The following is a 22,969-nucleotide window of genomic DNA, read 5'->3' as shown; positions in this document are numbered from 1 at the left end:
ACTGCAACCTCTCCCTCCCAGGTTCAAGCGATTCTCCTCCCTCAGCCTCCCAAGTAGCTGGGATTACAGGCATGCACCACCATGCCTGGCTAATTTTGTATTTTTAGTAGAGACCAGGTTTCTCCATGTTGGTCAGGCTGGTCTCAAGCTCCTGACCTCAGGTGATCCGCCCACCTCGGCCTCCCAAATTGCTGGGATGACAGGCTTGAGCCACCGTGCCCAGCCACATTGTTCTTTGTATGACAAATTCTAGGAAAATGAAGATAATGGGTGAGGCAGCTCTCAGGAACAAAATGCCTTTAAACAGTTGTCTCCAGGCATGGGTAGAGGGGAGGAGGCCATGACTGAAGTCCCACACTCATGGCTGTCTGGGCCTGCAAGCCTCACAGAACTCAGACTGCTTTGAGCCAGTTTTTTCTTGAAACAAAAGGGTTGTGTATAATACAGAGCATACAAGTGCCACATCACATATGAAGGTGCATGCATGGCTCATGCTCCACACACGCTACAGGCCCTTGTCTGTTGTGGGCAGATCTCACCCTCAAGGCACCTCCAGGTCCCCTCAACACTTCCAGGTGTCCACCTGTTCATGGAAGCCCGCCGGGGACTAAGGGCATTTCCTGCTGGCTGGCACCAGCTGTGGTAGAGACGGCTACCTGTCTACCAAACACTGTGCTCCCTTCGCAGGTGTGGCACTGTCATTGTGATGGGCCGCCTGACCAAGGACCACATTTCCCAGGCTGCCGTGCATCTAGGTGTGGCCCCATGACTGGTTCTCACCAATGGGATGTGAGCAGAAGTAATGTGTGTTACTTCCTGGTCAAGGCAGGTAAGAAGGGAATGTGTCCCTCTTTCCCCATCTATCCACGGAACGTGCAGAACGCCAAGGCCTTGAGAGGCTCACAGAACTACAGGCTAGAAGGAGCCTGGATCCCTGAATCACCATGAAGAGAGCTGCCGGCCAGCCAGGAACACCTGCATGGGACCATTTCAGGAGTGAAAATCAGACTGTTAATGGATTAAGCCATTGAAATGGGTGTGTGTGCTGGGGGGAGTTCCGTGTTACCTTAGCTATTGTTACCCTAATATATCAGCCCCTCCTCTCCGGGCCCCTCTCCTCAGACAGACCACTGAGAGAGGCTGGAATCCCCAGGCCTGATGTGCCCCACAGGCTGACCCTGCACCCCCAAGCAGACCCTGGACAAAGCTACCTCCTCACTCAAGGAAGGAGGAAAACCATGGCCCCTGCAGCCACCAATGCCTGCTCAGTGGCTACCGTCTGCATGCTTGGATCTGGGCTGGAGCTGGCTTGGGGCCATCTCTGGCCCTTCCCTGTGTCCCACTCCCATACCCAACCTTCACCTTGTTCAGCGCCTTCCACTCCTGAATCTCTCACATCTGCATTCCCATGGACCCCGCTCTGGGCAGGCCTCATGGTATCGCACCCAGAAGTCAGCAATGGTACAAACTCTCTTAATACAGCATGGATTTCTACCAGAGACTTTTCTGAAGATGCCTACCTGTCACATCTCTCCCCACTCTAAAGCCTTCAATGACTCTCCATTGCCCTGTAAATAAAGTGTATTTTACCCCAGTCTAGCCTCCTCTTCCATCACAGCCCCAGGACCTCACCATTCCCCAGGACTCACCATTCCCCGGCCCCTGTGAAATGTGTGAATAAAGTGCTACTGCAAAGCCACATCCTTACAATGACAATGATAATGGCCAGCTACAATGACCTTATCCTCCTCCCTGTCTCAGACTGTTAAAGCCCTACCTATCCTTCAAGTCAGCCCCATTCCTCCCAAATGCCCCCAGCAGGAATGAGCCCCCCTTCCCAAGACTTCAGTCACATGAGTAACCTACGCTGTCCAATGCCATGTGTCACAGACTGGGTTCTCTGGAAAGCAGGCTCTGCCATGCAGTTTAGGCTGTAGGGCTTTATTAAAAAGAGACCTTGGAATCAACTCCTGTGAAGGGAAGGGAGCCAGGTTTGAATGGGCAGAGGGAGAGGTAGAGCTGCGCTGAGGGGAATGTAACTACTATGTAAACGTCGTTTACATGTTTATACTTTGTTTAGTGTAGAATTTTATCAAGAAATATTCCTCTCTCAGAAAACCATCTCAGGTAGCTGACTTACCAGAATAACACCTTGTATCCACCTGCATATCACTTGTCACATTCTCAGTGCCTCTGTTTCTAGCTGAAAGCTGGGAGTAATTAAACATTACAAAGTTTTCCTAATGCAGTGATGCTCAAATATTTACAGACTGAAATCATTTCATTTTATTCATTATCAATTGCTTGCTTTTTCTCTTTCATATGACAATTATGAAGATATATATTTAATTATGTCTGTGGGTTGGTTATACTATCTGTGAGTTTCATTTCAGAATGGTAAAGAGGCACCCACAATACTTCATATAAGAAGGGAAGCAGGTGGCCACGCACAGTGGCTCACACCTGCAATCCCAGCACTTTGGAAGGCCAAAGTGGGCAGATCACTTGAGCTCAGAAGGTCAAGGCTACAGTGCACACCACTGCACTCCAGCCTGGGTGACAGAACAAGACCCCGTCTAAAAAAAAAAAAAAAAAAGAAGAAGAAGAGAAGAGAAGGAGGAGGGTTGGGGGGGAGGAAGAGAAGAGAAGGAGGAGAAGGAGGAGGAGGAGAAGGAAGAGGAGAAGAGGAAGAAAGAGAAGGAGAAGCAGAAGGAGGAGGGGAAGAAGAAGAGGAAGAAAGGAGGAGGAGAAGGATGAGGGGGGAAGGAGGAGGAGGAGGGGGAGGAGGAAGGGGAGAAGGAAGAGGAAGGGGAGAAGGAAGAGGAAGGGGAGAAGGAAGGGGAGGGGGAGAAGGAGGGGGAGGGGGAGAAGGGGGAGGAGGGGGAGAAGGAGGAGGAGGGGGAGAAGGAGGAGGAGGGGGAGGAGGGGAGGGGGAGGAGGGGGAGAAGGAGGGGGAGAAGGAGGGGGAGAAGGAGGGGGAGGGGGAGAAGGAGGGGGAGAAGGAGGGGGAGAAGGAGGGGGAGAAGGAGGGGGAGAAGGAGGGGGAGAAGGAGGGGGAGGGGGAGAAGGAGGGGGAGGAGGGGGAGGAGGGGGAGGAGGGGGAGGAGGGGGAGGAGGGGGAGGGGGAGGAGGGGAGGGGAGGGGGAGGGGGAGGAGAGGAGGGGAGGGGGAGGGGGAGGGGGAGGGGGGAGGGGGAGGGGGGAGGGGGAGGGGAGGAGGGGGAGGAGGGGGAGGGGAGGAGGGGGAGGAGGGGGAGGGGAGGAGGGGGAGGGGAGGAGGGGGAAGAGGGGGAGGGGAGGAGAGGGAGGGGAGGAGGGGGAGGAGGAGGGGGAGGAGGAGGGGGAGGAGGAGGGGGAGGGGGAGGGGGAGGGGGAGGGGGAGAGATGGAGGAGCGGGAGAGATGGAGGAGCGGGAGAGATGGAGGAGCGGGAGAGATGGAGGAACGGGAGAGATGGAGGAGCGGGAGAGATGGAGGAGCGGGAGAGATGGAGGAGCGGGGGAGAAGGAGAGAGGAGGAGGAGAAGAAAGAAGAGGAAGAAAAAGGAAAGTGGGGATTGGGAAGGGGATTTCCTTGAAGGTGAGTGGGCTCAGCCCCACAGTGGCTGCACTGGCTGGAGCCCAGCTGACCTGCTGAGGTCAGCTTCCTGGACATAGCCTGCTCTCCCTGCACTCCCCTGCCTCCCTATGGGGAGGAAGGTTCTAGTGTGAATGATATTGTTCAGATGAAGAAACTGAGGTCACTAGACATGGTTGAGGCTGGACCCCAGCCTGCCTGAGTCCACACTGACTGACAGACCAGGCTCCGATGTGATCCCCACCAGCCCCAGCTGGGGTCTGCCACCCCACCAAGGGCCCTCAGGCACGGCAACCATTCATTCTGTGTTTTCCAGGCTGGCCATGCCATGTTTTAAACAGTCTGTTGTTCTGTCCACACAAATATCCTAGGACTTGTCAGTCTGTGTGTTCCAAGCCCCTTCCTGACCTCCCACTCCGTCCCACCCTCTCCCCTCGGTGCTGGAGGTGTACTCTGCACAGCTGTCTGTCACTGCTTTTACTGCAGCACAGCATGGCTGCCATCTGTGGCTCTCCCTGCATGGGAGCTATGTGAGGGTGGAGACTCAGTCTCATTCACCGCCATGGCCCTCGACATGGTGTTACAGGAGTTGTTTGAAGAATGAATGAGGGGGCCAGTCACAGTGGCTCACACCTGTAATCCCAGCACTTTGGGTGACCGAGGCAGGTGGATCACTTGAGGTCAGAAGTTTAAGACCAGCCTGGGCAACATGGTGAAACCCCATCTCTATAAAAATTAGCCAGGCATGGTGGCACATGCTTGTAATCCCAGCTACTTGGGAGGCTGTGGTCTCCCGCACAGCCAGCTCTGCATGCATTACTCTTTCTCTATTGCAGTTCCCCGTCTTGATAAATCAGTTCTGTCTAGGTAGTGGGCAAGATGAACCCCTTGAGCTGCTACAGGTGGGCTACTTGGCTGTGTGACACTAATATTTTGGTGTTAAGAGGGTGTTAGGTAATCCGTGTGTGTTTGGTAGTCTGTAATACTTGTATAAGACAATTTGGTCTTTTCAAGTGATAACCTTATCACTAAAAACTGAAAGTAAATGGAATAAACTGAGGATTTTAAGTTGAAATCTTACTAAGTTTATGCACAATATTAGAAGACTTAAGAGTACTTTAAATTCATCTTATTTTAATTTTCCATATTTAGATTTTTACTTTTTATAAATTTAACTTATAAAAATTTCAGAGAGATTATTCAGTACTCAGGAAGGAAAGTTTTGTTAGGTTAAAAACTGGATACTCAAATATGTCTAACTTTTAAATACAGTTTAAAATATTGTAAGATGTTTGATTAGCTAAGTTTATAAACCAAACCAAAGATATCTGAAGACTTCTTAAAGGAGACTGTTAAAATTTGCCATATGGACAGGCGCAGTGGCTCACGCTTATAATCCCAGCACTTTGGGAGGCTGAGGTGGGTGGATCACGAGGTCAGGAGTTCTAGACCAGCCTGGCCAATATGCTGAACCCTCGTCTCTACTAAAAATACAAAAAAAATTAGCTGGGCTTGGTGTCACGCACCTGTAATCCCAGCTATTCGGGAGGCTGAGGCAGAGAATTTCTTAAACCCAGGAGACAGAGGTTGCAGTGAGCTGAGATAGCACCACTACACCCCAGCCTGGGTGACAGAGTGAGACTCCGTCAAAAAAAAAAAAAAATTGCCATACATAAATAGAATAATAAGATTTGCAAGCTGAATTTAAAAATCTAGAAGCTAACCCTTACTTTTTTTTTTTTTTTTTTTTTTTGAGATAGTATCTCACTCTGTTGCCCAGGCTGGAGTACAGTCTTGGCTCACTGCAACCTCCACCTCCAGGGTTCAGGCGATTCTCCTGCCTCAGCCTCTCGTGTGGCTGGGACTACATGCATCCACCACCACACCCAGCTAATTTTTGTATTTTTAGTAGAGACAGGGTTTCACCATGTTGGCCAGGCTGGTCTCGGACTCCTGACCTCAGGTGATCTGCCCACCTTGGCCTCCCAAAGTGCTGGGATTACAGGTATGAGCCAACGTACCTGGCCAACCCTTACTTTTATTTCCTCTGGTAGCTTGAGCCTAGAGGGGAAGGGTGTTGCCCTGGGGTATCCACAGCAGCCTGAGGAAAGACCACAGTAAGATCCCAAGGAACTGCATAGACCCGGGACAGATAACATCAGGATTGATGCTGGGTGGATACCGCTTGCTGTGTTTTTTCTTGTTCATATTGGTATATGTCTTAGTCTGCTGTGTGTTGCTGTAACAGAATATCTGAGAACAGGTAATTTATAACAAATGAATCTATTTCACATGGTTCTGGAGGCTGGGAAGTCCTAGATCAAGGGGCTGGTATCTAGTGAGACCTTGACTTAGCCCTCCGTGCTGCCTCATCACATAGGGGAAGGCGAAAGAGTGAAAGACCATGTATGCACACAACAGAAAGCAAGCACACACACGAGAGAGAACAAGAAGCAGCTGAATTCACTTTTATAACAAACCTACTCTTGAAATAACAACATCAATCCACTCATGAGGGCAGGTTCTTCGTGACCTGATTAACTTTTAAAGGTCTCCCCTCTCCACGTTGCTGTATTGGGGATTAAGTTTCCAACACACAAACTTTGGGGGACACATTCAAACCATAGCCGTGTTATTCGGAAACTTTGTTTTCATACTGTTAGAAAAAGCAAATATGTGTATTTTGTTAGATAGCAATATTTTCAGTTTTTTAAAAAAAAGATGTACAATTATAGGATCAAAAAAATAAGTAGGAACACTGTAATGTTAGAATTAAGTTTAATGTTAGGGCCAAGTGCGGTGGCTCATGCCTGTGATCCCAGCACTTTGGGAGGCCAAGGCGGGTGGATCACTTGAGGCCAGGGATTCAAGACTAGCCTGGCCAACAAGGTGAAGCCCTGTCTCTACTTAAAAATACAAAAATGAGCCAGGTGTGGTGGCAGGCTCTTGTAGTCCCAGGACTTGGGAGGCTGAGGCAGGAGAATCGCTTGAACCTGGGAGGCAGAGGTTGCAGTGAGCTGAGATTGTGCCACTGCACTCCAGCCTGGGCAACAGAGTGAGACTCCACCTCAAGAAAAAGAAAAAAAAAAAAAACCTAAGTTTAATGTTAGAACTAAGTTGGAGAGAAACTCCATTTTCAGTAGAAGCAGGTTTAGGTTATTCAGACCCATCTTCCTACAGAAAGCAACCTTTAAAACTTGCCAAAATATTTCAAATCATCTTAAAAGCATCAAAGATCTGAGAAGATATGAAGAAATTGCCTGGCCAGTGAGCCCAGCATTGGAAGCCACTTTGGCCATGGTAGAGTTTGCCTACCTTGAGAAGCTGAGCAGAGCCTGTGAGTGTCTTGAGGGCACGAAGGAACAGAACTTGCAGTGGGGAAATTACCCCACACTTGGGGCTGGGAAACCCAAAGGACTTAAATTTTAAGAGTAAGGGTGGGCTGGGTGCAGTGGCTCACACCTGTAATCCCAGCACTTTGGGAGGCCGAGGCGGGCAGATCAACGAGGTCAAGAGATCGAGACCATCCTGGCTAACATGGCGAAACGCTGTCTCTACTAAAAATACAAAAAATTAGCCGGGTGTGGTGGCAGGCACCTGTAGTCCCAGTTACTTGGGAGGCTGAGGCAGGAGAATGGCATGAACCTGGGAGGCAGAGCTTGCAGTGAGCCGAGATTGTGCCACTGCACTCCAGCCTGGGCGACAGAGCGAGACTCCGTCTCAAAAAAAAAAAAAAAAAAAAAAAAAAAAGAGTAAGGGTGACCAGAAGCAAACTGGCCCTTTCAAGTACTATGCTCTGGCTTTGTATTACCAGGGTAAGTCAGAAAGTCTTAACCCTTGAAAACTAATTAAGGTGACCTTGGATTACTAGTTCCTCCACATACCTGGCAGAAGCTAACTAAAGTCCTATATGAAGGAACGTGACATCATTTAGGCCTAAAGTAATTTCTAAGATAATGTCTGAAACAAATGTCCATCTGACATCAATATAACCAGGCCAGGCGTGGCAGCTTATGCCTGTAATTCCAGCACTTAGGGTGGGCAAGGCAGGCAGATCAGTTGAGCTCAGGAGTTCAAGACCAGCCTGGGCAACATGATGAAACCCCGTCTTTACAAAAAATACAAAAATTAGCCAGGCATGTTCCCATGTGCCTGTAGTCCCAGCTATTCAGAAAGGTGAGGTGGAAGGATTGCTTGAGCCCTGGAGGTCGAGGCTGCAGTGAGCCATAATCGTGTCACTGCACCCCAGCCTGGGAAACAGAGTGAGACCCTATCTCAGAAAAAAAAAAAAAAAAAAGATAACTGGGCACACAAGGTGACAAGACAATATAACAAAGGGCCAGCTGAAACAATAGATATAAAAAACAGACCCATGAGAAACTCATATTACACTATAAAACAAATATGCTTGTTATTTTTCATAAATGGAATCATACAGTATGTGCTGTTATGTTTACTCAAGGGAAAAGCTCTGGAAGAGAGTGCTGGCCCCTGGACGTTGGCCTCTTGCCTGACCCCTCTCCTCCATTCACGACTCACACTCTGAGTCTGTTTTCATGCTGCTGATAAAGGCATACCCGAGGCTGGGAAGAAAAGGAGGTTTAATTGGACTTACAGTTCCACATGGCTGGGGAGGTCTCATAATCATGGCAGAGGGCGAAACGCACTTCTTACATGGCGGCAGCAAGAGAGAATGAGGAAGAAGCAAAAGCGGAAACCCCTGATAAACCCATCAGATATCGTGAGACTTATTCACTATCCCGAGAATAGCACGGGAAAGACCAGCTCCCATAATTCAATTACCTCCTCCTGGGTCCCTCCCACAACACGTGGGAATTCTGGGAGATACAATTCAAGTTGAGATTTGAATGGGGACACAGCCAAACCATATCATTCGCCCCTGGCCCCTCCAAATCTATGTCTTCACATTTGAAAACCAATCATGCCTTTCCAACAGTCCCCCAAAGTCTGAATTCATTTCAGCATTAACCCAGAAGTCCACAGTTCAAAGTCTCATCTGAGACAAGGCAAGTCCCTTCCATCTATGAGCCTGTAAAATCAAAAGCAAGCTAGTTACTTCCTAGATATGAGGGTGGGGCGGACAGGCATTGGGTAAATACAGCCATTCCAAATGGGTGAAATTGGCCAAAACAAGGGGGTTACAGGGCCCAGGCAAGTCTGAGATCCAGCAGGGCAGTCAAATTTTAAAGCTCCAAAATTATCTCCTTTGACTCAAAGTCTCACATTCAGGTCACATTGATGCAAGAGGTGGGTTCCCATGGTCTTGGGCAGCTCCGCCCAAGGGGGCTGAGCCTGGAGTGATCCGCTGTTCTCACCTTGAATTTCCCGCTCAGTGTGGGGCACTTTGGAGGAAGGCCACAGTGGGGCCAGTACACAGCCTTGCTCATGCCCATCAGCACGCTTGTCAATGTCCGCTGCTGGCATCTTGACCTGGGCTCTACTGGCTGAGGAAAGCCTGAGGGTACCCCACTTCTGCCCAAGCCCTCCCATGGGTGGACATAAGATTTATTACATTACCATTTACATGTTTCGATGTGCCTGAACACACCAGGATCTCCACTGTTTCCAGCAACTGTGGAAAGTAGGCATCATTAGCCCCCTTTGGCAGGGAGAGACTTGGACTTAGGGAGATGAATGACCAGCCCAGTCATTCTCAAGCTTGGCTGCACTTTGAAATCACCTGGGGAATCTTTAAACATTTAATCTGAAGCACCGTGCGTGGAACCCAGGTGTCAGTAGTTTTTAAAGCACCCCAGGTGATGTTAATTTACAACCAAAATCAAGACCCACCAGACAATCCCAGGCCCACAGCCAGTGGGGAGCAGAGTCTACTCGAGAATTCCAAATCTTAAGGCAGTGTGAAGAACGGGGGAGAGGTTCTTGGACCACTGACTGTCTGGAGTCCCACAGTGTGGGAAGACGGAGCCCCACAGGCCAGTCCTGGCTTCTGCGGAGCCAACCTCTTCTCTCCTTGTCCTTCCCTGACTCCAGAACTTGAGCCCAGGCAGCCAAAGCCCAGGGGGACAATGGGTGACTCAGATGCTTCCTGTTTTCTTGGCCACAGTGGCAGGGGGATGGAAACAGCCCAGGCTGGGGTTCATGGCCTAATAGAGGGGCCTGGAGAGAGGCAGGAGGAATGAACAGGGTAGAGCCACAGAGGGCAGTTTTCTGGCCTCAAGGAATGGAGACAAGTGTGGTTTGTTTGGTGGCCAGGTCAACAACAAAGGGAAAAAAGAAGAATTTGAAGCTAGCTTTCTTTCCTTTCTTTTTCTCTTTTTGAGACAGCGTCTCTTTCACTCACCCAGGCTGGAGTACAGTGGTGCCATCTCGGCTCACGGCATCCTCAAACTCCCAGGCTCAGGTGATCCTCCTGCCTCAGCCTCCCAAGTAGTTGGAACCACAGGTGCTCGCCACCACGCTTGGCTAATTTTTTGTAGAGACAGAGTTTTGCCATGTTACTCAGGCTGGTCTTAAACTCCTGAGCTCGAGTGATCCTCCTGCCTCAGCCTCCCAAAGTGCTGAGATTACAGGTGTGAGCAACCGCATCCAGCTGAGATCTCTTGACATATAACACATGATTTTCTGAGTCCTCAGGGGTTGAAGAAGAGGCCTGAGGTTCTGCTTTGGTTCAGGCAAAGCAGACAAGCTGGGAGGCTGTGTGGGTCACGGGGAAGAACTCTACTCAGGGAGGCAAAGGACCTGGGCTATTTTGTGCCTGCCCTACCATGAATTACTCTGTTACCCTGAGTAAGCCCCTGGCATCTCTTAGCCTCTGCTTTCTGTCCTATGAAATGGGAAGGGGCTGGCATAAGCTGAGCTCTGAGATTGTGAGAAAACCCTTAACCTGTCCCAGTCCTACAGAGCACTGTGAGGCCTCCAAGAGACTTCATTTACATAGTTCTGATTCCGGGTCTGACAATAACACTGAGAGGTGAGCAGGAAAAGCACTATCATTACCCGATTGCTATGGGAAACATCAATGAACAGAAAGCCTAAGAAAGGTGCTGGCCAGGCCAGGCGCAGTGGCTCACGCCTGTAATCCCAGCACTTTGGGAGGCTGAGGTGGGCGGATCACCTGAGGTCAGGAGTTTGAGACCAGCCTGGCCAACATGGTGAAACCCCGTCTCTACTAAAAATACAAAAAATTTACCAGGCGTGGTGGTGCACACCTGTAATCCCAGCTAGTCGAGAGGCCGAGGCAGGAGAATCACTTGAACCCGGGAGGCAGAGGTTGCAGTGAGCTGAGATCACCCCATTGCACCTCTAGCTTGGGTAACAAGAGTAAGACTCCATCTCAAAAAAAAAAGAAAAGAAAGGTGCTGGCCAACAGTGCCCAGAAATGGGGACCCATATGCTTCTGGTGGCCCACCTTGGTCAAGTTCCCTTCCTTGGAGGACAGCAATTTGGAGATATTTGTAAAAAATCATACATGTTAGAGTGTTGGCTTCAATCTTCTCCCTGCTGGAGTTACCCTTGGATAATAATCCTAAATTCAGAAAAAGCTTTTTAGACAAAGAAGATGTACTCTAAAGTGAATTTTGAACCGGGTGTGGTGGCTCATTCCTGCAATCCCAACACTTTGGGAGGCTGAGGCTGGAGGACTGCTTGAGTTCGTGAGTTTAAGACCAGCCTGGGCAACATGATAAGACCTGTAGTCCCATCTACTCAAGAGGCTGAGGTGGGAGGATGGCTTGAGCCTGGGAGGTTGAGGCTGTGGTGAGCCATGATCACACCACTGCACTCCAGCCTGGGAGACAAGAGTGAGACCCTGTCTCAAAATAAAAATTTTTTTAAAAAGTTGAATTTTGTAATAATGGAAAGGTAAACAGCTCCCATGTCCAGCCATAGGAAAAGGTACCCATGGAATGTGTATTAGCTACCTGCTGCTGAGTAACAAGTTACCCTCAAACTTACTGCCGTAAATAGCAAGCACCTACTCTCATAGTTCCCATAGGGCAGGAACACCAGCATGCCTTAACTGGGTGCCTCTGGCTCAGGGCCTGTCACAAAGCTGCAATCCAGGTCTCTACTGGGGCTGTGACCATCTCAAAGCTTGACTAGAAGAAGGTCCACTTCCAAGCTCACTCACAAGTCTGTGGCCCAGGTCCTTGGCTCTGGGCTGGAGACATCAGTTCCTCAGTGTGTGGGCCCCTCCACGGGGCAGCTCACAATGTGGCAGCTAGCTTCCCTCAGGGCGAGCAAGACAGCAAGAGGGAGCAAGCAACGTGGAAGGCACCCAGTCCTTTGTAACCAGATCTTGGAAGTGACAACCCTTCATTTTGGCTCACTTCTATTCCTCGGAAGTGAGTCACTAGGTCTAGCCACATTCAAACGGAGAGGATTACACAGGGCATGAATACCAGGAAGTGGGGGCTTTCCTTGAGGCTAACCACCATGTGATGTATGTGATCTTTTTTTTTTTTTTTTGAGACAGGATCTAGAGTGCAGTGGTGTGATTACAGCTCAATATAGCCTCGACTACCGGGGCTCAAGCGATCCTCCTACCTCAGTCTCCCGAGTAGCTAGGACCACAGATGCATGCCACCACAGCCGGCTAATTTTTTTAATCATTATTATTTGTAGAGACCAGGTCTCCCTATGCTGCCCAGGCTGGTCTCGAACTCCTGGACTCAAGCAATCCTCCTACCTCAGCCTCCCAAAGTGCTGGGATGACAGGCATGAGCCACCGTGTCTGGCCTATGACCTTAAGTTAAATGAAGACAACAGGATGCAAAACTGCTAACACAGGGTGATCACATCTGACTTAAGAATACAATAGGGAAAAAGATGGGAAGAAATTTGTTAAAAACACCTGTGTGGGGTCGGGGAGCAGCGGGAGGGAAAGCATCAGGAAAAATAGCTAACGCATGCTGGGCTGAATTCTTAGGTGATGGGTTGATAGCTGCAGCAAATCACCGTAGCATACATTTACCTATGGAACAAACCTGCACATCCTGCACATGTACCCTGGAACTTAAAATAAACAAATACTAAAATACCTGAAGAGGAAAAACCAAAACAGAACACCTATCCACATCTAAAAAGCAAACAGGAGGCTGGGTGTGATGGCTCATGCCAATAATCCTAGCACTTTGGGAGGCCGAGGCAGGCAGATCATCAGGTCAATAGATTGAGACCATCCTGGTCAAGATGGTGAAACCCCATCTCTACTAAAAATACAAAAATTAGCTGGGCATGGTGGCACGCACCTGTAGTCCCAGCTACTTGGGAGGCTGAGGCAGGAGAATCGCTTGAACCCAGGAGACGGAGGTTGCAGTGAGCCAAGATCGTGCCACTGCACTCCAGCCTGGGTGACAGAGCAAGACTCTGTCTCAGAAAAAACAAACAAACAAAAACAAGCAAACAAAAAAACGCTAACAGGGTCTGGATGATAAAGTATCTTTGTAAATTAGGTTTCTTGCTTTTCTATATAGAGCCAAGGGGCTGGGTAGGAAGGAATCCAGCCCCTGCTTTCTGTGCTGGACCCAGTCTAAGCAGTAAGAACCTGTAAGTTCCCGTGTTGGGACAGCCTCAGAGGATGCATGGGAGGCACATCCTACCCACCTCTGACCTTATTGCATATTCCTGGGTTTGTTGGAGCTGAGTGGGTGGCTCCAATAGAGTTGGATCCTCAGAATCACTGTTGATTTGGTGTAGAGGAGGTGGCCCAGGAAAGGGAAAGTAGCTGGCATGGTGGAAAGCACCTCAAAGCTGCAGTCTCAGCCTCGGGACTGCCAGTTACATGAACGTGGGCCTCATTCAGACCTCAGTTTCCTTATCCACAGAATGGGATAAAGATAAGTAATATTGCTGGGTGTGGTGGCTCACACCTGTGATCTCAGCACTTTGGGAGGCTGAGGTGGTCAGATCACTTGAGGTCAGGAGTTCGAGACCAGCCTGGCCAACATGTGAAACCCCATCTCTACTGAAAATACAAAATTAGCCAGGCGTGGTGGCGCACAGTGTAGGCCTAGCTACTCAGGAGGCTGAGGCAGGAGAATCAGTTGAACCTGTGAGGTGGAGGTTACAGTGAGCCAAGACTGCACCACTGCACTCCAGCCTGGGCAACAAGAACAAGACTCTGTCTCAAAAAAAAAAAAAGATAAGTAATATCACATGGAGTTAAATGGGATTGATTGTGCACAGAAATAGAAATATACTCAGTACTCTGTAAAGCTCTGGACCGGTGATGTTTTCTTCAGGAGTTAACCGGAGCAAATATACCTCAGTATTGCCTCTGAGCTCTCAGCAGGAGTCAGCCCTCCCCCAGCCACCGGGCAGCAGGCCTTGCTGGCTCCCACGTCCTGAACCATAGTTCCATGATCACCTCTAACTAGGTACGTTGGTTAAATGTTTAAGTTGAACATGCTTTGGTTCAAAAGGATGAGGTTACCTCTAATGAAAGACAACGTGGCAACATCCACCAAAATCACAATTTCAGCCAGGCACGGTGGCTCACGCCTGGAATCTCAGCACTTTGGGAGCCCAAGGCAGGCAGATCGCTTGAGGCCAAGAGTTTGAGACAAGCCTGGCCAACAAGGTGAAACTTCATCTCTACTAAAAACACAAAGATTAGCTGGGTGTGGCAGTGCACACCTGTAATCCCAGCTACTCGGTAGGCTGAGGCAGGAGAATCATTTGAACCCAGGAGGCAGAGATGCAGTGAACTGAGATCATGCCACCGCACTCCAGCCTGGGCAACAGAGTGAGACTGTGTCTCAAAAATAAAATAAAAATCACAAATTCACTTTTAGGAATAAATACACACTCACAGGTGTACATAAGGACACAGGGATATACAGGGAGAGCAAAACATTGTCAAGAAAAAAATGTCCATCCACAGGGGCCTGACTAGATCAGTCATGGAACATCCAAGCCATGGAGTGCTGTGAAGCCCTTAAAAAGAGCGAGGTGGCCGGGCGCGATGGCTCACGCCTGGAATCCCAGCACTTTGGGAGGCCGAGGCGGGAGGATGGCTTGAGCCCAGGAGCCCAAGACCAGCCTAGGCAATATACATGAGACTTCATCACTACAAAAAATAAAAAATAAAATTTAAAAAAAAGCTGAGCATGGTGAAGAGTGCTTGTGGAGCTACTTGAGAGGCTGAAGTCAGGGGATTGCTTGAGCCCAGGAGTTTGAGGCTGCAGTGAGCTATGATCCTGCCACTGCACTCCAGCCTGGGCGATGGAGCGGGACGCTGTCTCCAAAAATAAGTAAAGAAATAACACCACTTTACCTCGAGGAATGGATTCTAGTTCTGACTGCCTGTGACCCTTGCCCTTTCCGGACCTCAGTTTCCCCACTGGGCACACGGACTGCTCTAGCTGTCCTCTCCCAGGTGGATGAGTGACAGCTCCACCCTCTGGATTCTCCTTCTGTCTCGCCCTCCACCCGCACCACCCCCAGGCCAGGCTCGGCTCTGATGTGAGTGGCAGTTTCCTCAGGACTCATCATCCCCTCCTGCCCCAAACACAAGCTCATAGGTCAACTCTGTTACAAGGCCTTACTGCTCATTGCTCAACAGAACCAGCTTCAGAGACAACCATAGCAAACACAAGGAGCTCTACGAGCCTTAGAAGCATTCATTGTCTCTAAAATGTTGGGTCCCCGGTTAGTATTACGGAACACTTCTACGGTCATCGCTGGGCCCTCTTGGGCACTTCTTCCTTAGGAAGGAGCCACCCCCATCATCCCTCTCTGAAGAAGGACCCAGGCTCCCTCCTTCCAAGATGGAGCCTCTTCCCAGAGGAGGTGCACTGAGGCCCTCACTCCAAAACCCAGCCTGCTCCTGCCCAGGGGTGATCCTTTGAGCTTGTTCTCACGGCCTCTGTGCGGGCATGGAGGGAAAAGCTCATCATTCATTCACTCATCCTTAAGCAAACAGCAGTACCATGGGCAAAGCCACGGGACTCAATGGAGAATAAAAACAGACAAGGTTAGAAGCTATGAGGAGATGGACTCTTACCAAACAGCCTCCTAAATAAAAGTGAAATGAGGCCTGTGATGGATGCTCTAGAAGACAGGCTCCAGAGAACGTCCTGAGGGAGACAAGCTGAGGGGCTTCTTCCCATCTTCACAGAGACTCTCCTCTCTCCCTACCCCACAGCCTCCTCCTTCCACCCTTCAGAAACTGGAAGCAGAGGACTTGGCTGGGGTCTTCGGCAGCCAGCCATGGGGTTCCCCACAAGTGGAAATGGGGGGAGAAAAATGCAAGGCACGATCCTGAAAATTTCTAGGAGATGAGCTCAGGCCAAAGAGCCCTGGTGGGAGGTGCTGGCTGGGCCAGTTCCAGACCTGTCACCATCATTATTATCGCTTGTTCCCAGCGCCAGCCTCCAGCCCTCCAAGGCCTATATCCAAATCTCTGTCCCTCCCTACACCTCTGCCCTGCAGGGGTCCCAGGCAGCAAGGCCACTGCCATGTGAGATCTTTCAGTTTGGAATTGATGTTTTACTGCCAATGCCAGTGTCTGCACCAAGACAGGAAGTCGTGTGCACGTGTGCGTGTGTGTGTGTGTGTACACATGCATGTTATACACGTAAGTCCATACTCTGTGGATAGGATGTCAATTCATTCCAGATTTACTGGAACAAACTCAATTCCACATAGTTGGACACCACAAACCATGAAAATGTCCAGAAAATTCCAATATGATTATTTCTTTGTGCAGTACTCCTTCAGTTTTGTTCCAAAAAAAAGAAGGATTTGAGAACCAGCTTGCAGAGGTGTATGAATACCTCAGACAGGTTTTAGAATAACAGACAAAAGGAGCAGCCAGGAGGGAGAGTAAGACGTCACACAGAAATGCATAACCCAAGTCCTGTGCGCATGCTGGAGACCGGCCACAAATGCATCTCAGAATTTCCAAGTATCCAGAGCTAAGAGGGAAATAAGATGATACGGATTTCAGTTCTTGAGAACTTTGGGAATTTCCCCCAAAAGTCCTCAGAAAAGAGAGGTGGCGCAATGCAGGATTAGAGGGGAACAGATTCACTTTCCATATCTTAACAGTGGTTTGGTGACACGAGTAACTGCGTTTGAAAAAACTCACAGAATAGCACACTTAAGACTTGTGCCTTTCACTGTAAGCAAATGTTACCTCAAAAAGAAAAGAACCGTAAACAAATACAGTTCATGATGCTGCTACTGAAGTGTTTAGGGCTGAAGTGACCTCCTAAGGGACACGTGGCATGTGATGAAGCAAGTACAGTAACAGGTAGAATCTTGGCCAGGCGCGGCGGCTCATGCCTGTAACCCCAGCACTCTGGGAGGCGAGGTGGGTGGATCACCTGAGGTCAGGAGTTTGACAACGGCCTGGGCAACATGGTGAAACCCTGTCTCTACTAAAAATACAAAAAATTAGCTGAACGTGGTGGCACATGTCTGTAATCCCAGCTACCTGGGGCTGAGGCAGGAGAATTGCTTGAACCCGGGGGGGCAGAGGTTGCAGTGAGCCGAGATCATGCCAACGCACTGCAGCCTGGGCGACAAGAGCGAAACTCCATCTGAAAAATAAAAAAAAAAAGAGCTGATGACATCTCTGAAAAATGTCCCCTTCCCATGGAGCCAGGGCCAGTGTCTGTGTGTTTTTTTTGTTTTTGCTTTTGTTTTTGTTTTGTGTGTGTGTGTGTGTGTGACGAAGTCTCGCTCTGTCGCCCAGGCTGGAGTGCAGTGGCGATCTCGGCTCACTGCAAGCTCCGCCTCCCGGGTTCACGCCATTCTCCTGCCTCAGCCTCCCAAGTAGCTGGGACTACAGGCGCCCACTACCAGGCCCGGCTAATTTTTTTTATTTTTAGTAGAGACAGGGTTTCACCGTGTTAGCCAGGATGGTCTTGATCTCCTGACCTTGTGATCTGCCCACCTCGGCCTCCCAAACTGCTGGGATTATAGGCGTGAGCCACCACGCCCAGCCTCTTTTTTTTTCTTCTTTTTTTTTTTTTTGGAGACAGGGTCTCACTTTGTCATCCAGGCTGGAGTGCAGTGGCATGATCTCAGCTCACTGCAACCTCTGCCTCCCTGGTTCAAGGAATCCTCCAACCTTGGCCTCCCAAGTAGCTGGGACTACAGGTGCGCGCCACCACCCCCGGCTAATTTTCGTATTTTTTTAAGTAGAGACAGGGTTTCACCATGTTGGCCAGGCTGGTCTCGAACTCCTGACCTCAGGTGATCCGCCCACCTCGGCCTCCCAAAGTGCTAGGATTACAAGCATGAGCCACCACACCCAGCCACAATTCTTTCAATGTTTCTGTATGTTTGGATATTTCATAATAAAAAGTTGAGGGCTCTGAGAAATGGGCTTTGGGAGTTATCATCCACACCCAGAAGACTAAAAGTTGTAAGTTTTGTCCACAGAGTCAGAGCTGGCAGCAGGCCTCAAAACGGCTGAACCCCGGCATGTTTCCCACGGGCAGCGACAGGCTCAGAGGTGCAGAGCTGTGGCTTTAGCAGAGCAGAAGCAGAGAGGCCTGGCTCCCCACAGAGCCACAGCCTCCCAGGGTTTTGGTGTCGCCCAGTCAAAACTCTCAGACCATAGAAGTCCTGTGCCAGGCCATCAGGGAGCGTATGCCCTTGAGGCTCTGCGCCCCAGACATAACACCCTTGCAAGTGGCAGCACTGGACTTCAGCCTGGACAGTATGATGGTGTGGATGAGGGATCCTTTACGGGGGCTTTCCTCTGTGCCAGGCACTCTGTGTTACATCTGTCATGTCATTTAATGTTCAAATGACCCTATGTAGGAGATACTATCATCATCCTCTTTTATACATGAAAAACAGGGCCCAAAGAAGGTCAGTAACTTGTTTGTAACCACTCAACTGGCAAATGCTGAACTGGGATTCAGTGTCTTATTTGGCTCGAGTCCTTGACCCTAACCACTGCTCTCTTCCACTCCACCTGCCACCCTCTCTTGTTCCTTCCCCTTTCCTCCTCACCACCCTCACCTTCAGAGCCTGTCCAGACAATTCGTCTCTGCTCCACCCTCGGAAGAAAGCTCAGTAGAAATTCTAAGCTTAAGCCCTGTATTAGCTCATTCTCACACTGCTATAAAGAACTGCTGAAGACTTGGCAATTTATAAAGAAAAGAGGTTTAATGGACTCACAGTTCCACATGGCTGGAGAGGCCCTAGGAAACTTACAATCATAGTGGAAGGGGAAGCAAGGTATGTCTTACATGGGCGGCAGGCAAGAGGAACTGTCAGACATGTATAAAACCATCAGATCTTGTGGGAACTCCCTCACTATCATGAGAACAGCATGGGAGACACTACCCCGATGATCCAATCACCTCCCACCAGGTCTCTTGCTCCACACGTGGGGATTATGGGGATTACAATTCACAATGAGATTTGGGTGGGGACACAAAGCCTAACCATATCAGGCCCAAAGTACTCCTAGTAACCCGTAATCCCCCCCACTCACCCAACTCCAGGCTTTTCAAGACAGCTCTGCACCCTGGGGGTGGGGGTCCTTTCCCCAACACTCCCTGGACCCACACACATGAACACACGGGTACACATGTAGTCAAGCATGCATGCACACACACCATGATCTCCTGTTGGGTCAAGCCAGCCCCACTCTCATCCCTGCAAACCCGCTTCATCCATCCCAGCATTTTCGGGGCTGCCCCTACCAGATTCCCTGCCTACCACAAAATCAAAACCCTGAAAAAAGCCTATCACCTCTTTACTAGAATCCCAGAGCTAAGAAAGACTTCAGACATCTGTAGCCAGCCTCCTCTTCATTACTGAGGAGGAAATGAAGACCCAGCATGGGACAATGGCAGGTCCAATGTCACCCAGCCGGCAGAACTGAACCTTGTCTCCTGCCCCTGATTCTGACCCTGGGGCTTGCTCCCTTAGCTCAGGGCTGGGCAGGGCTGAATTGGGCTGCAGGGCTGGTGGTGTGAAGACTGGGGAGGTTGGGGGTGGGGGACCAAGAGACCCCCTGGAGAAAGACCAGCTCCTAGGGCCAGAGAAGAGAACTGCTGAAGCTGGGCCCAACAGTGTCTACTGGGATGATCCCGAAAGACAGGCTCTCACTTTATCGATGGGAGCCTCAGGCCCATAGAGAGGAAGTGCCTGGCACTGATCCCACAGCCAGTTCCTGGCAAAATGGAGGTGGGACTCAGTTTTCCTGAATCTCCAGTGTCCTCTCACTACCACCCCTCGATTTGCTCCTAATGATCCTGAGGCACAGAGCAGGCTGGGACTTTCCCCAGCATTCACCCTCTCTGTGCTCCCAGAACTGAGGACCAGACCCTTTGCCTTTACAAAGCCTGTCTCTAAAAGTCATAGGGCTCGGGCTACAGCCTGGGGCCCCATCTCTGCAGCCCCCTGCAGGGAAGGAAGAAAAGGAAGCTACAGAGGCCCAAGAGCCACTTAAGGCCTGGCCTCAGGGACTTCGGCCCCACTGCTGAGGGAAAGGTCTTACCCTGGCCAAGCATTGGGAGCCCAGGCCTCAGACAGGACCTAGGCAGCTTCTGGGGAGCATGTATGGAGGAGGGGAAGGCAGGCATGGCTTAGTCTACTTGTGCTGCTATAACAAAATATCTCAGACTGGGTCATTTACAAACCAACAGAAACGTACTTCTCACAGTTCCAGAGTCTGGAAGTCCAAGATGAGGACACCAGCAGGTTTGCGTCTGGTAGGGTCTGCTCTCTGTTTCCAAGGTGGTGCCCTGTGGCTGAGCCCTCAGAGTAGACGAACACTGTGTCCTCACATGGGGGAAGGGACAGAAGGATGAAAGGGGCCCGGCAGGTTCCCTCCAGCCCTTTTATGAGGTCACTAATCCCGTCCATGAAGGCTCCAACTCTTAATACTATCACATCGGTGATTAAGTTTCAACATATGAAATTCGGGGACACATTCAGAGCAGTGCAGGAGCTTATCCACCCTCATTCCAGCCAGAGCCAGGCTTGGAGTCCATGGGAGGAAAACAGGACCTCAGAATGATGGAGGTTCTGTCTGCAGCCAGACCCCAGGCCGACTGACCACAGCCCCTCCAACACAAACACTGGTCCTGGCTCCACGGGAAGGGGCATTTTTCAGAGATGACATCAGCTTTGCTCTTCTTTTCCTTTCTTTTCTTTTCCTTTTCTTTTCTTCTCTTTTCTCTTTCTTTTTTTGAGACGGAGTCTCGCTCTATTGCCCAAGCTGGAGTGCAGTGGTGCTATCTCAGCTCACTGCAAGCTCCGCCTCCCAGGGTCAAACGATTCTCCTGCCTCAGCCTCCCGAGTAGCTGGGACTACAGGCACACGTCACCACGCCTAGCTAATTTTTTGTATTTTTAGTAGAGACGGGGTTTCACTGTATTAGCCAGGATGGTCACGGTCTCCTGACCTCGTGATCCACCCGCCTCGGCCTCCCAAAGTGCTGGGATTACAAGCGTAAGCCATCGCACCTGGCTCTTTTCTTTTCTTTGAGATGGAGTCTCACTCTGTCACCCAGGCTGGAGTGCATTGGCGTGATCTAGGCTCACTGCAACCTCCACCTCCTGGGTTCTAGCCTTCCGAGTAGCTGGGATTGCAGGCATGTGCCACTATGCCCGGGTAATTTTTATATTTATATATATATATGTATATATATGTGTATATATGTATAGATGTGTGTGTGTGTGTGTGTATATATATATATATATATATATATTTTTTTTTTTTTTTTTGAGACAGAGTTTCGCTCTTTTTGCCCAGGCTGGAGTGCACTAGCGTGATCTCGGCTCACCGCAACCTCCACCTCCCGGGTTCAAGCAATTCTCCTGCCTCAGCCTCCCAAGTAGCTGGGATTACAGGCATGCACTACCACACCTGGCTAATTTTGTATTTTTAGTAGAGATGGGGTTTCTCCATGTTGATCAGGCTGGTCTCGAACTCCCGACCTCAGATGATCTGCCCACCTTGGCCTCCCAAAGTTCTGGGATTATAGGTGTGAGCCACTGCGCCTGGCCATTAATTTTTATATTTTTAGTAGAGACGGGATTTCACCATGTTGGCCAGGCTGGTCTCAAACTCCTGACCTCAGGTGATCTGCTCACCTCGGCCTCCCAAAGTGCTGGGATTACAGACGTGAGCCACTGTGCCAGGCTGACATCAGCTCTTAAAGTTGTATGTTTCCTGCCTACCTCAGCCCAGGCAACAGAGTCCCCAGAGCCCACTCGCCTGTCCAGCAGCCTGCTCACCCCTGAGGACACAGCCTTGCCTGGGCACTGCAGGACAGGTGCAAGCAGAGAGAAGATACCAACCTCCCAGGTCCTGAAACACATCTCAGGGCCTTTACTCATGCTGTCCTTCCACCTGTTCCAATGCCTTCCCCATCCTGTGCCTCCATGAACGCCTGGCAAATGTCTCTGCATCCTTCAAGTGTCGTGTCCCTTCGAAGCCAGCTCCACACCCCGAGTCTCTCAGTGTTCCACCCCTCCATCCATGACAGCCCAGCCAATCTGCACCACATCCAGAACCTCCCCCCTTCCCCTCCCTGCTCGCCTCCTGTCCTTATGAGACCCCCAGTTCCAGAGGGGCATAGGCCAAGTCCTATTTTACTCTGGCCAGGGCCTCTTGGGGACTCAGGAAATGTCTCTTGAGGAAAGGCTAGAGGGCAGACAGGTAGGAAATCTGGTCGGGGAAATATCCTTATTGACACACCCCCATCCAATCACTACATTTTTGTAAGGGACCCAGCCCTGGCATCTACTTTGAAAATCACTCCTGCCCCCATGAATGCACCTGGGGAACGTCAGAATTTGGGAATAAAGATCTTAGTGCCTTCACCACAGGCATCCCCAGGGAAAGCCCAAAGGACCTGGCCCCATCCACCACCTGGGCCCCCCAGCAAAGCAGCCTCCCCTAGCTTACCGCCCAGGTGGGTGGTCTAGACCTCCACCCCACCCACCCCCTGGTCTCCCTCAGCAAACCTCCGCACAATTGCTAGGTAGCGAGGCCTGAAGGAGCTCTCTAGTTTCCTCAACCTCAAACGGATCCAGTAATAGCACCACCCTCAGAGCAGGGCCACCACGAGGCCAAGGTCAGTCCAGACGGGGCCGGCTTTTGTCTACACAGCAGTACAAGCCTGCCCTTGCTGAAGCCTGGAACCTCCCCCCCCACTGCAGCCGAAGCTGCGCCTATCGCCTTGTCTCAGGGGTTCATGAATCAATACATGAAAGCCCCTGGACCTTAGGAAGCACCCAATCAACGTTAGCCATGGTTAGGTTCATTATTGTATTATTTCGATTTTACTCACATTATCTAGCGTCCACTAGGTGGCAGCACTAGAGGACTGCATGCTGATGAACCAGGCTGGCCGGCTCCTGCCTCCCAGGAGCCTACAAGGGGACAGGGGACAGATACATACATAAACAGCTGATGTGGACGTGCAGGGTGGGA

The 22,969-nt window shown here is 50.3% G+C and overlaps 1 protein-coding gene across 1 annotated transcript in view; it reads right to left on the bottom strand.

Moving 5' to 3' along the window:
- Positions 1 to 22,969, bottom strand: part of ZWILCH (zwilch kinetochore protein) — a 526,447-nt gene that overhangs the window by 439,398 nt on the left and 64,080 nt on the right. The gene's annotated exons all lie outside the window — the stretch shown is intronic.

The sequence above is a fragment of the Pongo pygmaeus genome, chromosome 16 (assembly GCF_028885625.2).
Source record: "Pongo pygmaeus isolate AG05252 chromosome 16, NHGRI_mPonPyg2-v2.0_pri, whole genome shotgun sequence".
NCBI classification, from domain to species: Eukaryota; Metazoa; Chordata; class Mammalia; order Primates; family Hominidae; genus Pongo; species Pongo pygmaeus.
The sequence above is the reverse complement of the archived record's forward strand: the minus strand, read 5'-3'. Positions and strand labels throughout refer to the sequence as shown.